This window comes from Balaenoptera borealis (assembly GCF_965194805.1).
Source record: "Balaenoptera borealis genome assembly, chromosome: 7".
NCBI classification, from domain to species: Eukaryota; Metazoa; Chordata; class Mammalia; order Artiodactyla; family Balaenopteridae; genus Balaenoptera; species Balaenoptera borealis.
Genome location: NC_138864.1, coordinates 79,437,340 through 79,454,286, shown reverse-complemented (window position 1 = coordinate 79,454,286; position 16,947 = coordinate 79,437,340). Strand labels below are relative to the sequence as shown.

General features: G+C 39.7%; 1 long non-coding RNA gene across 9 annotated transcripts in view; it reads right to left on the bottom strand.

Annotated features, from left to right (window-relative positions):
- LOC309631789 overlaps nt 1-16,947 on the bottom strand; it is a 274,990-nt gene that overhangs the window by 126,559 nt on the left and 131,484 nt on the right. For all 9 annotated transcript variants that reach the window (XR_014246528.1, XR_014246529.1, XR_014246530.1 and 6 more), the window contains 2 exons: nt 12,055-12,152; nt 2,174-2,295 (listed from right to left, as the gene is read on the bottom strand). This is a non-coding gene — a long non-coding RNA (uncharacterized lncRNA). The remainder of the gene's footprint in view (nt 1-2,173; nt 2,296-12,054; nt 12,153-16,947) is intronic.

The following is a 16,947-nucleotide window of genomic DNA, read 5'->3' as shown; positions in this document are numbered from 1 at the left end:
ACCCTTCTTTATGCAAAGACATTTAAAATCTTGTTGCTTACTCAAAAACATAGCTGCAGTTTATGTCATATGAAGAGTCATTTTGCAAAGCCCTATAGGTGTATACCTTTAGTATTTTGTTTGTCATAGTGACCAAGGCTGAATTATAGTATCTACCCATTGGTCACTGGCATAGCAATATCTTAGTGAGTTATAAGAATCACTGGTGACTGCTGGGACTGTGAGAAAGAATTACCTTGGGAAGGAGAGGGTAGTTTCATCTTTGAGAAAATGCAAAGTGCGATGGATACCTACTTCACTTAGTCTAGCACTTCTCAAACTTTCTGGTCTTAGGACCACTTTACATCCTTTAAAATTAGTGATGACCTGAGAGAGCTCATGCTTATCTGGGTTATACTCATAAATATTAACTGTATTGGAAATTAAAATGAAAAAATTTTTTAAAATACAAAAATACACATTCCATTAGTTAGCCAACAGAACAATGATTATAGCCTCTAGAAAACTACACTGTCAACTAAATAAAAGTGAAAAAGGCAAATAACATTTTGGTATTATTATGAAAATAATTTTAGCTGGATGAACCCATTGGAAGGGTCTCCAGAACCCCCAGGGGTCCCTGGACTGCACTTTGTGAACCACTGATTTAGTGGATTCTAGAGGCAAAACCTGACTGTTTCCCGTCTTAGAAGACGCTATCAACCGAGATGTAAGACTGACATCTGACTGGTGAGGACTGAGGAATTTCACCTGGATGGAGGCTCTGCTGGTGACAGCTGGTGACCCACCAAATTATGACAAAGCACATACCATGGTATGCTGAATGTGGAGGAGACGGTATTTATGAGAATGACCTTTTCACCCCCGAAATATTTGGAACTGGGGACCTTGTCTTTCTGACATGATCCTTGACACAGTGACCCATGTTCCTGTGAATTCTTTGCTGTGGCCATCTCTGGAAATCATTAGCTTCTGGGTGTGGGTGAAGAATTATGAAGGGTAGTTGCGCCAGAGCTCAGTCCTCGAGTTTCAACAGCAATACTCTTTTGAACTGAGAGCTCCCCACTTCAGCTGGAATTTTCTGCTGTGTCAGAAACAGGGTAGAAGAGGTAGCCATTCTCTTGGGCAAATACTTACCATTTTATTATTTAAAGTTTAACTATATAAATACACAAATATTTGTTGAATGAATGAAATTTGAAGCATGAAATCAACTGAATGTATTAACTATGGTCTTGGAAGGACAGATGTTTTCTTAGGGCAAAATGGAGGAAGAATTTTCTCTCTTTCTTCCAGTGAGACAAGGGAGTAGGGTGGACTCACTCTTGATAGAGATAGATTGGTAATTTAGAGATGAATCAGGGGCCATGGGGCAGAGATGGTTACAGTGTAAAATACCAATGTGAGGCCCCTTGTTCAAAAAGCAAGAACAAAGGGCATTAAAAGTAGTAAAACATAGAATGTCTTCCTTTCTTCCACAGTCTCTCAACTTGTCATAGTGTTTTTCATTTGCTATCTGATGTCATTTTAAGTAAGTAAAAATAAAAATTTTAAACTATTAGCATGAATTATACCATTCATCTTTATAGTGTGGGATGCCAGTTTTAAACGCAAATATAAGAGCATTTAACTTGCGTGCAGAATCACTGAAATTATGCAATTTCTTTTTTGTAGTGCGTACATGCATATAAATTTAATTCTTACCAGAACAGTGGAAACACTTCACAAAACGAACTCAGTTGTTTTTATTCACTTCTTGAGACATGCACATTCTACCACACTTGGGAAGCAGATGGCTCCCATAATAAGCTTACCTTGTACTCACTTTGAGTCTCGCTAAACTCCTGCATGCAATGGGTCCACTGGAACACGGTGCTTGTGAGGCATTGCTAAAGCTATATGTGAGTGGGGCAGCACGGGGGTGGGGGAGCATGCATTACTGTGCATATCTCTTCTGCTCACACGCATTCTCCCTTATCCCACTGGACCTCACAAGTTAAAGGATAAAATTTTTGAGAATTTCAAGATGGCGACAGCTGCGGTTTAACCAAGCCCGGGGCCCTTCTGAGTATGGGGTCCTGTCCGACTGCACAGGTTCCATACCCACGAAGCTGAGCCTGGCTTGTGGTGATGCTCTTGTGCTAACAGTGGAGGCTCATTCTGGCCAGCCTACCTGCTCTTCGTTACCGTGTGTGTAAATCTCTCTCAAAGGTGGGACGTCCAGGATCCCAAGGGAGAATACTCTTCTCACAGGGCCAGGGAGGTTGGACAGCAGCAGAGGGAGCCCGAGGTGATCTGTTGGGGTGCACAAAGGAAATGATTGAATTCCTTTATCTACTTACTTTTTATCTCATTCTTTAAAAATTTCCGTGTGGTGTGTGTGTGTTTTCAGAATGCATAAAATGTATCAGCAGAGTATCACATGTATAAAATTTATAAATATAAAAACATACACTGATGTGTGCACTCAAAAATGTTTTACTGAAAGGAGTACTGGATAAACCAACTGGAAGGCACCACCCCAGAAGATAGCATAAGGAATGAGTCAAGGAGGAGTGTCTGGGGACTGAGCCATTACTTAGCAATGGCTTCCTGAGAGAAGAGGCTGAGTAGAATGTGGAGATGGGACAGCACCCTGACTGGGGTCAGTCCACACTCCCACTCTACCTTCCCCTGATGTGGGACTAGCAGTCCCACGTGAGCTTCAGCCAGACAGGTGGTACTTAAGTTGATGGGAACTCCTTGACTTACAAGGGGGAGAATTTAAGTTGTGTCCATGGAGGTGAGCCAAGGATAAAGCCGGGGCATCACTGGCTCCTGTTGGATTCCCATGAACAAGAAAGAGACTAAAAATTCGAGGCAAAACAAGAGAAGCCAAGTCAGAAATGATAATTTATTGAGTTTTATGCTGTTGAACTCACTATGAAGTGGGTCTTGTTCTTCTCGTTTTACAGATGAAGAAATGGAGAACCAGAGTATGAAGTGACCGGCTTGCTGAGGGTCACAGGGCTAATTATGACCAGGTCTGTCTATTACCCTGCTCACCTATAGGCTGTAGCAGGCTAAGCAGAAATACCCCCATGTGGCAGGAGTTAATATTGTTATCATCCCCATTTTACAGATGAGAAACCTGAGGTTCAGAAGAAGGCTGTGATGACCAGAGCTTGTTCTGGACAGAAGTTGGTCATGTGGTCCATGGGTGGGTCAACCTGAGTTAAAGTCTACAGACCAGCTGTCATGGCTGAGATGATGGCCAGCATCCTGATCAGAGTGAGCCCAGTTGTCTAAAAGGTTGGAGGGATCCAAGGGCTCAAACCGTAATCCCTGGTTTTAGAAATGAGTGGACACAATCTTCAGCCGCTGCTCTGGAATTTATAAACTCAATTTACTTTATCTTTCAAAGCAAGCTCAAGGGCATTAAGAATCACTTCATAGCGATCTCTTTGGAATTTATGATATCCCTAAAAGGTAACAAAGCTGCCTCATCTCATATTTATATCTATGCAGAGCTAAGGAGCAGGGACAAGGTCTTCCCACTTATGATTTCTCAATCAAGATGCATCCAACTCCAAATCCCTGCACTGGCTCTGACACGGGTGCTGCAAATAAGGCAGCTTCTCACTGTCCTTCCATTTCTTATTTTACCTCATTTGGTTAAACCACACACGCTCAGTGCTTGGAACTTCCGTTTCCTTATCTTGAATATCATGTACTGTTCCAGCTCACAGCCAGCCACCCAGGAAGGAAGCGTTTTGTTCCTTTCAGAGGGCTTGGCTAGCCAGTGGCCACGCTGTTGAAAAGCTCTGTAAGTAACATTATCTCTGCTGTGTTAAAAAGGTCTAGAACTGGAAAGTGTGCAGCGTTAGAGTTTAACAGTTATCTCTGGTCTGCTTACCTCGAAATCAAGTATGAAAAGAAAACTTGGAGAAGCAAGACAGGGAGGGTAATGGCGAGACAGAGAGAGACAGAGAGAAACAGAGAGACAGACAGACAGATGGAATCAAGCTCATGCCTCTTTCCCTGTCAATTTTGAGTCTTTCTAAACCCAATTAAAACTTAACGAATCAATGTATCAGGCCTCAATCTATTTCATACTTGTTGGAAATGTAAGCGGTGTTAATTCTTTATTGTAGTCAATTCATTATTCAAATTGCTATTATATGCTTGTCATTTTTAATATTACTTGAAACATATTTTTATTCTTCTTTCTCGTTTCTTTTTTAACCCATGACTTCGTTAAGTATTTCATAAAATATATAGCTGTCTCAGTAAATGCATTCTTTGGGATGGGAAAAAAAAGGAAACTTGCCCAGCAAGTTCTCAATCTTATGGTTTTTTTTTTTTTGAAGCTTCTGGTTTCTTGGAACCTATGCTTTAAACGAGCTATTTACTTTCGATTTACACGGCAGATGATTTGGACAAGTTCTAAATTAAATGGGTAAAAAATGTTTCAAGTGGTGCAAAAATACAAAGAAACGTGACATGGAAAAATGCCTGAATCTATTCTACCTAAAAAGTTATGTCGGGAATTAAATTGTGAATTGGGCAGGAAAAAAAGCTCACACTCATTGTTTTTATATTGTTGGAAATTTAAAAATATGCATTCAATTCTGGACTATTAGGAGTCATGGAAAGTTCATGGATGGTCTCAAAAAGCATTCCTGCTTATTCATCTTTGGCATGTATATTTGCACATGTAGGAAGCATAAATAGGATGGAAGAGAAAATACATAATGTTTCAAATAACAGTTTTACTCTGAACACTTGATTCTGTATGACTGGAGAACTGTCTGCTTTAGCTCTCCCTCCATCTGTTCAGCTCTGATCCTCTCCCTAACCTAGAGATGGGTCTGTTTCTTATGCTGACAGATAGCACATGCTTGGTTGGAATTCCTCTCTCTTCCTCTCCCTTGCCATCTCCCTTGCTCTACTATCTTTGTACCTTCTTGGTCTTTCATAGACAGTCTCTGAGAGGGGGAGAAATGTCCCAGCATAAATAATAGCTGGTGTTTTCTGAGGGCTTACCCTGAGCTTTTCTATTTACCTTGATCTAAGCTCTTTAGATGTACTGTAGCATTTAATCTTCATCACGACCTTGTGAGGTAGCTTCTGTTAATATTCCCATTTTGAAGTTGAGAAAACTGAGTCATAGGGGAGTTAAGTAACTTGCCCAAGGATGTACAGTTTGTAAAACGTATAGCAGGATTTCAACCCAAGCAGCCCATTTCCAAAATACATGCTCATAACCAAATACTCCACACACACACACACACACACACACACACACACACACACACACACACCCCTCGCCCCTGGCTAAAAAGGAGACAGGGGTATAGAGGAATATAATGTTTTGGGGGGATGGGAGAGTAATGACTTGAAGGAGGGCACAAGAGAGGCTTGTGGGCTGGAAATAATCTGTTTCTTGATCCAGATGCTGGGTCCAGGCTTCTTGTGAAAATATGTGGAGTTGAATACTTGTGTACTTTTATGTATGTGTATTACGCTTCAATTGTATTAAAATAGAAAAAAGGAAATGAGCAAAAATAAAGAATTAAGGTGTATATATATATATATATATATATATATATATATATATACACACAAATACACATCAGTGGGAGACTGAATAGTCATTTGCCTTATATAATCTTGTCGAAAACATCTCTGAGGGAATTTGTCTCACGCATAGGTGGCCGAGTGGGTGGCCTGGATTTGAGTGGAGGTCTCGCTACTTGGTAACTTTGGGATAATGACTTGATCTCTGTCCACATCTCAGTTTATTCATCTGCAAAACTGGGGATCGCTTATTCCTACTTTGCAGGGTAGGATTAAATGATCACTTTACATAAAGACTTGGAAGTGGAGATAATCTCCTCTCAATGCCAAGGTGATCAGGGTGACGAGGGTGTCCCAGCAGGTGCAGGGGAAGGAGCACTGGGCTTCACAGGTAGTAACCGTGATTCTTTTTCTTAAATAAAGTGTAGGTATTTAAAAGCCATTTTGTTGGCAGGATCAAGGTGTGTTCCTTCTTCTGGTAAAAAGCTCTTTCCTTCACAACAAACTGTATGACCAGATCCAAGGTTAGCCAGCCTGATGCTAAAAAATCCACTGGCTTCCCCTTGTTCAGAAGATTCAGACATTGCAAAGAATACATTTTCCTCTCTCTGGTGTAAATCTGAGTTCCAGAACTAAAACACTAAAGTGGAAGTAAATAGGTCTATCTCATTTCTCAGCGTTTATGACAGAGGCTGAATTCCAGGGAGAAGCAAATGAAGGAAGGAAGAAGTTAAATTTCTTGGATGACATGACCGTTACTGTGTCTGCCCATTGGCTTGATGTGTTTTGAACCTGTAACGTCTGAAATCTTTGTTTCCTTCTTTTGGAGCCTCCATCACACGAAGCTGGCCCACAGGCAATTATAAGATGCCTACTCTGTGTAGCCCTTCACCGTGCCCTCCCAAGCCTGACGGCCGGCCCTTCTTCACAAAGGCCCATTCTAATTTCGCCAGAGGCCAGCTCCACTTGCCACAATCCCGTCAAAGCAGACAGATTAAACACGTCAGGTGACATACAGAAGAAAAGAGTTACTGATTAATTAAGGCATTTTTTATGGCTAGGAGTTATTTCTCTTGGCCTGCTACCTGCTCTCAGGTCTTGATCACATTTCAACCTACTGCAGCCATTTACTCAAATATTCTAGGTCCTCAGATGTTTGCGTGCATGTGTCTGTCTGTGTGTGTACATGTCTGAATACGGCTGGAAAGCTGCAGCAAGGCTGTTGATTGCAAAGTGAGAACGAAGGGGAAAAGTTAAGGCTTCCTCACTTCTCACCCTAAGTCCTCACTTCTAATGATTTTCGTGTCACTATGGCTATCTTAGTTGGGAAAAGGACTTAGGGTCACATTGCAATGAAAAAAAACCTTTAGTATGGACAAGTTTGAAAACAAGTGTACTATTTATTCAAAGAAGTACACAGAAAGCTCTATTTTTCCTCCTTTTTTTGTTTGCAAATCGAATGCTCTTGCGTCTATCTCTTGTGGTGTAGTTCTTTATTAAAAAAAGACCTAGTGGTATGGGAAGGTCAGATTTGGGGGTGATCATTTTCCCTGTAGGTTTTCAGATGTCACGACCAGATGAAGGATAATTTAAGAAGCACGGAGCTGGGTGATGGGTCTTGCAGAGCTGCCTGTCTGTTGGACCTGCAGAAAAGCTTATCCCCAGCAAGGTAATTTACGACAGAAGACCATCTCAGCTCCCTGCAGGCAGCACTACCTAAGTTCTCCGAAGAACTCCTGCTTTAAAATTGGAGAGAGCTGTAAGGCTGGAGACGGGATAAGTTATGGCTTTCCAGTGGCTTTCCCCTTTCTCCTTTTCCTTGTTGTGATTGTTATTTATTATTTGTGGGTAGGGATGAGAGGGTTCACTTTGCCAACTTTTGAACCCTCTCTGGATTCATGGCTCTGAATTTTGAACCGTCCCTGAACCTTCCTGCCTTTGAGTTCCTAATTCTCTTAGCGTTCCGCAGCGTCCTGTTGTGAATGGAGAAAGATTCTAAAAGGTTTATTTTAAAAGGTTGAAATATTTTCTTAAACATCAAATAGAACTTTTTTTTTTTAAAAAAAAGCAACCTATTGTGATGAGTCAAATGTAAATGAATTGAAAACATATGTTCCAAATCTCCCCCAGTTTATGCAGCAGTTTCATGGCTGAATTACTATTAGGCTTTCTTGGATTCAAAGTTGATATGAAATGATGCGACAAGGGATGAACCCAGACACATTAGTTCTTTTAGTTTCTACTGCTTTGTTCCTTATTTAATATAAAATGGGCTTTGGTTGAACTCTGAAAGCTGGAGAGAAGAGGAGAGAGTGGGAGATATTTATAAGCAGCATTTTGCCAAGTAAGAACACTATTAGGATACGGGGCATTTTGGCTAAAGAATTAAATTCTTGATTTAATGGCTGTAACATTAGGAGGGAGAAATAGCTTTGAAATCTGGGCTGCCTAGCTCTCCACTATGTTGGAGCCCTTCTCCTCACCTTCACGCCTGCAGGTCATTTGGCACTTCCTTCCCAAGCTTCAAGTCCTGTCCTTAAGAACCCTGAGAGGTTATTTGGGTCTAGTACTTTCTACAGCCAATTGTCTTGAATATGCCTTTCTGAAAGTGAGCCCTGCGGGTACACAGACAGCTCTGCAAAGGCAGCCTGGGATGAAGTAGAGGAAATTTTAAGAAATTCTGCTCTTCCTTCTGGTCCCTGTGTTCAGGGGTGTCCAATGCTGCTTCAACCTCAGGAGACCTATGTGGGAGCAGAGCAGGCTTCTGGGAGTCAGAGTGCGTGGCATGTAGCTGAAGTTTAAGAAATGTTTGCCAGATGAATGTCTTGGCAGCTGGTCAACAAATGCACATCTGATGCTTACGGATGATACCCCGTAATCTGTGTTTGGGAGGCAGTAGCCATGAGGCCACAAACCAGACAGAGCCACGCAAAAAATGTTTACTTTTGCTGCTAACATTCTCCATACAGGCTTGGGAAAACTACTCGCCATGTTCTATGGGTCTGCCCTGTTTCCCCACCTGACAAAAAAGCTGGGCTCACTATTTGCCACCCATCTTGTGGGGTGGATGTGGGGTGGATATGAGAAATGCTACAAAGAGCTTAGGGATCCCTGGTTTAAAGACAAGTGCCCAAACAAAGTACCAAGTACCAGTAAAATGTGTTTTTAGCATTAGAGACAGACGCTCAGAGGGAAAACTAGGTACATTTTGCCGCCAGCTCAAAACATGCTTTCTACTCCCGTGCAGAGAGGAAAGCACAGTTGTTAAAAGTTACTTTGAGATGACAAAATGTACTGAAAAGAAACTGCCAAGAAAACCCCTTTGCCCAGCCCTGGCCCTGGGATCCTGCTGCCAGCAGGGATTATCTAAATTGGGCATCCTTAGAGAAAGCAGGAATTCTCTTCCACCACAGACTGTTGAAACCTTCCCATTCCACTGTTTTAAAAGCTGCAGAGAATTAAAAATAGAAACTTTTTGGAGGGAGGAGAGGGTCCTTTGGGGGCACTTTGTTTGCTTTGGTTTCTATCTCCCTCCCTGGAATGCAGTAAAAACCTGGGGAAGTCAGCACTCAGAGAGTAGGCCTTTGCAGAGAAACGAAACCCCCTCACGCCAAAGTGAAGGGTGAGGAACTCTTTCTGGGTTCTGGTTTTATAATCATTTCTGTTTATAGTAGGAAAGAAATAGCCCCCTTCTTGAATTCAGCACATGTAGTCTTTTCTTAACGGCTCCCCTCCTTATACAAACATTAACAGGCCTAGTCCTTCAATAGGTTATTATTGAGCAGCTAATGTTAAATACAGATGAACACTTGCCAGTTGAATGGGATGACTGTCGCCCAGGTGTAAAAGTGCCATTCATGCATATGAAGTGACGATTGCAAATGGCGGCCACCAGAAGTCAAAACAGTTGATTGAATGGGTGGGGAGCAGAATGACTTGTATATTCTTTTGAAAATTCAAGAAGGGGATGAGGGGAGGGGTGTGAAAGGCTATTTTGGGGCTACTAGTCCCTGGAACACTGATTTTAGTCCCTGGGGTCCTAAGAAAATGAGGAGGAAGGAAAGATGTTGGATCCCAGGGCAGCCTTTAGCTATTTTCTCTCTCTCTTACACACACACACACACACACACACACACACATACACACACACACACACACACAGAGTCCTATGGTTTATTCTCCTAGTTCAGATTATATGAAACACCAGAATATACTAAGTGTTACTCCAGAATTATCTGAAATAAATTTTTTATCAGGGATCCCAGTGGGTTGTCTGACCCTGGGACTTTCATCCTTTTCTCAGAAATCCCTGCAGGGAGGAGGGCCCACAAAGAGAAGCAAATAAATATATAGAGATTCTGAGCATGCTGGTTTAAAGAGGGAGGTTCCCAGTGCCCTCCCTGCTTTGGCTCAGCAGTGGAGCTGGGTTCTCTTCTATTTCCCTCTTCCTCAGCCCCTGCCTGGCACTGGTGATGTTTTGCTGTATCCAGCAGGATGCTCTGGCGGCCTTGCTGTGGAGAGGGTCCTTTCTCCCTCCTAGAGGCAGGACTCTGAATTGGATCTATTTGTGCCCAGTTGAGGCCTGTGCAATACACAAGAGGCTGAGTGGATACACCTTAGTTACTCCCTTGCTAAGAAGAAAGATTTCTCTTGTCTTTCTGCAGTGAAAGAGGGATTATGAGAAATGTCCCTTCCTTTCTTTACCTCACAAGGGTGATATGAAAATGAAAAAGTTAATGTTTTGACGGGTGCTGTCATACTCAGGTGACAGGCAAAGCAATATTATGTTTATTATCATGGTTCCCACCACGTCCCTGTGTGCTCATCGCTCTCTCTCTCACATCACAGGGGTATGTGTGGTCTCCCTGGGAAAAGACAATGGTGCAGACTGCTAATGAGAAAATTCATGGGGCCACACTAGACAAACATTGCAAATTATAGTTTCCTTGGGCACTGATCATGCTTCATTCCCACATGAGGAAATCTGCGAATCTGGCTACCTTGAAAGTAATGGTATGGGCATGGAAAGGCTGGGACAGACCTAAATATTTTAATTAATATGTCAAGAAATGCAAAACTTAGCTAGCTCGCGAATGTTTGATTTATATAGCCCTGTCCTGTCTGGTAGCCATGGGCCACATGTGGCTAGTAAAGCATCTGAAATGAGGCTAGTCTGAATTAAGATATGCTGTGAGTGCAAAACATACACTGGCTTTTGAAAACTTAGAATGAAAAAAAGAATATAAAATACCTTATTAATAATTCTTTCATATGATTACATGTTGAAATGATATTTTACATATGTTTGTTTAAATATTTTATTAAAATTAATTGTAATTGATTTTTTTAAAATGTGGTACGGGGTGGCCACCCCCCTGGAAACCACCCCCTGGTGGTTTCCAGAAAATTAAAAATGCCATATATGGCTGCATTTGTGGCTTGCATTATATTTCTTTCGGACAGCCCTGGTATAGACTTTATTAGCAGATAGTGTGGGAATTGCTACCTGGAATTCAGTATTTCCTCCCCAATCCACAATATCAGGATATGTCCATCTTGAAACAGTTAATAGTACTGTTGGGAAAAATTGTGAAACACTTTAAACAGATAAAAGAGAAGTTACTGCATGTCCTATCTAATGCATTCTTGTGGTCATATCCCTTTTCACTGTTTTTAAACTTCTTTATAATTCTGCAAGTTGTAGAAAACTGATAATAATGAAAATGATTCTTATCTGTAAGAAAGCAAATTAATTGGGTCTGGTGGAATGTAATTGATCATTGCCATATGGATAGAGCCTTTTGCATTTCCGTGTAAATTCATCTCAGCATTCCTTGTGGTCCATATATGCGTGGTTCCTTGAATTCTCTGACACTATGGTAACATCCTACTTGTTGGCTCACTAATTAATGAGTTAACAAAATCTTTGACGCGAGTTCATTGTATATTTGTGTGAGAGTTATGATGTTATCTTTTTAAACAATATTAGGGAATTTAGGAGTTCATGGTGGTCATAATTAACTACCCTGTTCTTTCCTCCTCCCTTCATCCCCCAGCTACATCTATGGTCCCAGTGGAGGAAGTACTTCTGAAAGCCTGAGATGGGATAGAGAATGCATTTTTCTATAGAAAGTATTTTACATGATGGTTGATTGCCATTTAAACACTACTCACATAAAGCAAGCTAAATTGTGGGTTATTGTGAATTTTGTGAGCCAGCCAGGGAATCCTCCCACCCAGTGGAATATTTGATTCTAAGCGAAGATGTGCTGAGTTCCAAATAATGAAAGAGAAACCTAGGATGTAACTCATTTGTAAGGTATACACTGTGGATACTGATCAAGCACTCAGTTGCACAAAGTCCTCAAGTTTAATGGTAAAACATATTTAAAAGAAAGTGGGTTGTTACCGATTTTTGTTGCCCACACCCCCGTTTTTTTCTTTTTCTTTTTTGTTTTTTAATGTTAAAAAAAAACAGTCCCATTCTTATTTTACCTTGTTGTCATTTCCCAAACAGAACTGGCTTCCTTCAAAACAATGTGTGACAGGATGGGCCAGGCACATCAGTATTTCTTTCATATTTCCATTTATTCCTGTGAATAGAATGAATTTTAACAAATATAAGCAAACTAAAAATGTAAAATAGGTGATTTTACGTACTCTCCTTTTTTAAGAATTTGGAAATACTACACTTAAGTTGTATATGTTTTGTTTCTTTTCCTTATTATTTTTTTAAAGACGTTAGCAGAAAGATCATTAAATTTTGTGAGTATTGGTCTCCAGCATTTAAGTTTTTACAAAACATGTGAAAGTTTACTGGTCTTTCACCAGCTGGGACATATGATTTTATACATCTGTAATTCTGAAAATGAAACATTTACTCTACAAAAATGCAGAACAGTCCACTTATAAATTTTATGTTTTGTGGGCTATTTTCTTATGTAAATCAGCCACCTTGGAGACTCCTTTTAAAGTACAAGTATACAATATTCTCACGTATATAATCTGCCCATATGTAATTATTTTCTTTTTTGGTTCTTTGGGACGTAACAGGAGTTACGTCCTGGCATAAGTAAAGCCCTTGACCTAGGTATTTTAATATCATAATTTACTTGGTGATGTTATCAAAAAGAACAAAATATATGCCTTTTTACAATTTTCAGTTGTTTGAAATTAATTTTTGAAGTTTGACTATAAGTTGCTTTTGATTTTTTATATTAAGAAAAAATTTTGAAAATTGTTAACAAAGAACAGTATGAATTTATGCAACTATTTGTTTCTGATTAAGATAACATTATTTCAAAAAAGTTAATTAAATAAAAACTGTTGATAAAATTTGAAATATCTTTATGTGTTTTTAATGTATCTTATTAAAGAGTCATGGTGTATCTTAATTCTCAATAAAATGGGGAAGAAACACTGGCATATTAAATCTTCCATCATTATTCAAAAATAATAGAATACTGTACTCTAAAAATAAAACCAAGGTTTCATTTGCATGGAAAATTTGTTCCTTATGGAAGAGCTTTACTCCTGACCCATTTTCCATAAACAGCAAGAGGGAGGAGATATGGGGATACGTGTATATGTATAGCTGATTCACTTTGTTATGAAGCAGAAACTAACACACCACTGTAAAGGAACTATACTCCAATAAAGATGTTAAAAAAATAAAATAACAAATAAAATAAGTCAAAAAAAAAAAAAAAAAAAGGAGTTACTATACTCTTTGGCTCTTTCCTTGTCCAGGATTTTTCTAATTGGTATTTTCTCTCAGGTTGATTTTACTTGTTTCTTCTCTAAGAAAGAGTTTGTTGCAGTGATGACTGACAGTTAAATAAACAGACAGATGTAAAGATATAGATTCTTTCTGGAAAGCAAAGAGTTGGGGAATCTTTTCCAGAAAATAGTTTTATTTTTTAACTTGACAATATTTGAAAGATTAATAAAAGGATGATGTCTCTATCATCTACTGTCTATTCAGGACTAAACACTTTTGGAAACAAAAAGTTACTATTTATCATATGTAACTATATTATTTATCAATACTATTAATCACATGAATAATATCACACACTATTTATGTCATATGGTTTCCTACGTCAGGAGATTCTCCATTGTTAATATGTCCATTATTCATGTGGCAAATAGCTAAGAAAGGGGTAAATTCAGAAGGTACAGAAGTACTTCAGATACTTGTAATATGGAGTCCAGACAATCCATGAAATGCCTGGAATTGTTGAGCAAAATTTTGTATTTATCGTCTTGGAAGAGGAATCTTTATCAGAATTTCAAAAGTATTCTTGACTATCTCCCTTCAGAAAAGGTTCAGAATTCTTAGCTTGCAGGATTGCTAAGGCTAACTGCTTACCTCTATAACATCTAGATGAAAATGAAGATTTTAAAGAACATCTAATTGTTTCGTCCATATGATGCCCAATTCAATCCCAAAACTATAATTTTCATAGTTTTAGCAGTGTATGATTTTAAGGAGACACAGTTCTTTAAATAACAGACCTCCTTTCTCCAAATCTAAAGCCGTCTTTCTTTTGAGTATTATACCTTCTTGTCTCCTATCCCAGTTTTTTTTTTTACCTCCTCCCTCTGAATTAGCTAAAGAAAACCTCACAGTACTCTTGATTTACAGACGCATAGATAATTCTGACTCTATGGGTAGAAATGCAGTACTGTGATCCATTTAATAATGTGATCCAATATATGTTCATACAATGGATATATGTCTGGAATAAGTTATTAAGGAATACTGTGCTGTCTATAAGGGGTTTTATTAATTTAGAACCTCAGGACTCCAGTATTTTTAACAATAATATGAGTGAGAAAGTGATGAATCATTTACAATCAACCGTGATGGAGATGATATGTCAAAGCCTAATTCCAGAAGTTTATCCACAGTTGATTCCAATTTTTCATTCTTCAAAGCTTTTCCTATATCCTGAAATAAAGGCACAGTTTAACCTGCAGGTGAGCAGAAGTTGAAGGAAATTGCAAAGCAACCTCTGCATAATGAACATCTTGCCAGGAAAATGTGCGTGAGCTCCAAGGAAATGGTGTTGGAAGAGATACGAGATGGCAGGAGGATTTTCTCTGACACAATTTTGAGTTTTTGACAGCAATATCTCCCTGTTTATGAAGCACATAGAACTATGCTCAAGACATGAGGAAGTTTAGGAGACATAATCGGAAAGCGAGAACTGCAGATAAGGAAGTTAATCAAACTAGGTCACTTCTCGTCTCGGTATTTTCCGAATTTTTCCCTGCATCCCACTCTAGCAACAACCTGTACAAAAGGCAAAACTTCTCCAGATGGCTTGGTGAATTTACTCTTTTATTCTCTATAGATAGTAATAACTAACTTTCAATTAGGGCTTTCCAATTTTAAAAGTATGTAACATTTCATTTTCACAATAATCCTTTAAAGTTGCTATAATAATAATAATGATGATAGTTATTGTTATTATGCTGATTTTTCTAAATAAAAATACTGATGCTCAGACTCTTTTTAATCATCCAATAATAAGCAGAGTAAGAATTTTTAAAGACAAACTATCAACCCTCAAATTCCCTGCTTTTCTCCCTCGTTTCAGAATGACAATGGGATAGAATACGACATACATCTTTTAATAAATTGTATTTGCTTTTTTTGGTAAGAGCTTGGAGGAATGTAATATGCCATTTTGTGTATTCTTGTCAGTGTTTTGTTTTTGTTTTTTTTTTCTGGCCGCACTGCACAGCTTGTGGGATCTTAATTCCCCAACCAAGGACTGAACCTGCACCCTCCACAGTGAAAGCACAGAGTCCTAACCACTTGACTGCCAGGGAATTTCCCCATTTTGTGTAGTCTTAAAAATCCTTTGCTTGAAGAATTTAAAGTACTTTTGCCTTTTTAGACTTATACAATAGTCACACCATTTAGAAATATTTAAGAGAGGAGGAAATACAATTCTTCACTATGAAAATAAACTCACACCATCAGGCCAGGAATTGGTACCAACCAAAACATCTTGATTGCTCCCTACGTTGTGGTGGCATTTCTGAAAGTTGTTGATTGGAAGAAGTAGAGCCAGCATCACCTAGATTGAGCTGTGAATCTTTGCCATCCCTCCAGGGTACACCAGGGGGCCCTTCCTCCTCCTGTCACTTCCTTCCACTCCCTACTCAGTGTCTTCAGAGGTGCATGAGAAGTCACCTGGGCTGTTAATGTTTGGTTTGTAATTGGACAGTAACCATTTCTATTTTACAAATGGAAGAGGTGAAGCAAAGAGTTGTCAGGCACCTACAGCAAATCAAGGGAGGATGTCCATATCTTCCCATGACGCTCCGCACTTGCTTCAGATGGCTTTGCAAGAGTACCTTTCAGCTAAATTCAAAGATGAACATCAGAAAGAACCTTTGCAGCCATTTTTGTCTCAAGGAATGGGCTCCCTTTCAAACATGGAATGGCTTCTCACTAATATGAGGTTATTTTTCAACAACAGATGGGTCTATAAGTGAAAAGAGACCTCTTTGCTTGTCTGGTGGCATGTGGACTTCTTCAAATTTACATGTGGTTCTGATTGTCAGGAAGGGTCCACGTGACATTAATGCAATTTCCTCTTTAATGTGCCACCTTGCCATCAGCCCTGATGTTCAGGCATCAATGTTTAAGATGCAGACCTCCATCAGACCAGCATGAATGCCACGGAGCTTTGTGGAGATCTGCCAAAACAACAGGCCAGCATTTGGGAGAGAGTAGGGATGATGTGATTTCAATTTCATACCATCTGTCCCCAGATTTCTTTCACTACCAGGCTGGTCACTGACTGTGGAGAACAGTCAAAATGCCAGGGCTCTGGAATGCTCTGCATAAGTTGAAAGGAACAGGCATCACTGAGAACCCCATGGCTGGTTCTTGCCATGGGGAAGTGGACAGGGACTGCTGCCTTCCATTAAGAGATGCTTTGAAAGTCCTAATGAAAGCAGTGTTAAGCCTTCAGGAGCTGGCTTTGTGTCTGAGAGGCTGGGCAAGAGATGTCAGATTGCTCCACAGGCAAGAGAGAAAACATAGGCATCCAAGGGAAAGAGAGTAGAAGATATGCTGGCGTTCTTCTCAGCAGGGGGCATTCTTTATTCTTGGGAGAATAAAGCCTCACCCCCTATTGTCAAGCTGTAACCATCCTCCAACCTCTTTCTCCAGGAAGATCTCACCATTCTAATAAGAACATAAACCATAAAGCAAAAACAGGAAAAAATGGCTTTTTTTGGCCAGTGAGTCAGAGATTTTTTTAACGGTGGATTATTTTACACAAACTCGTGAATGATTATTTTCTTTGCTCCCAGGCAATCTGGATTAATTGATACAATAAAGGTCTGGAAGCCCTAAAATGCTGG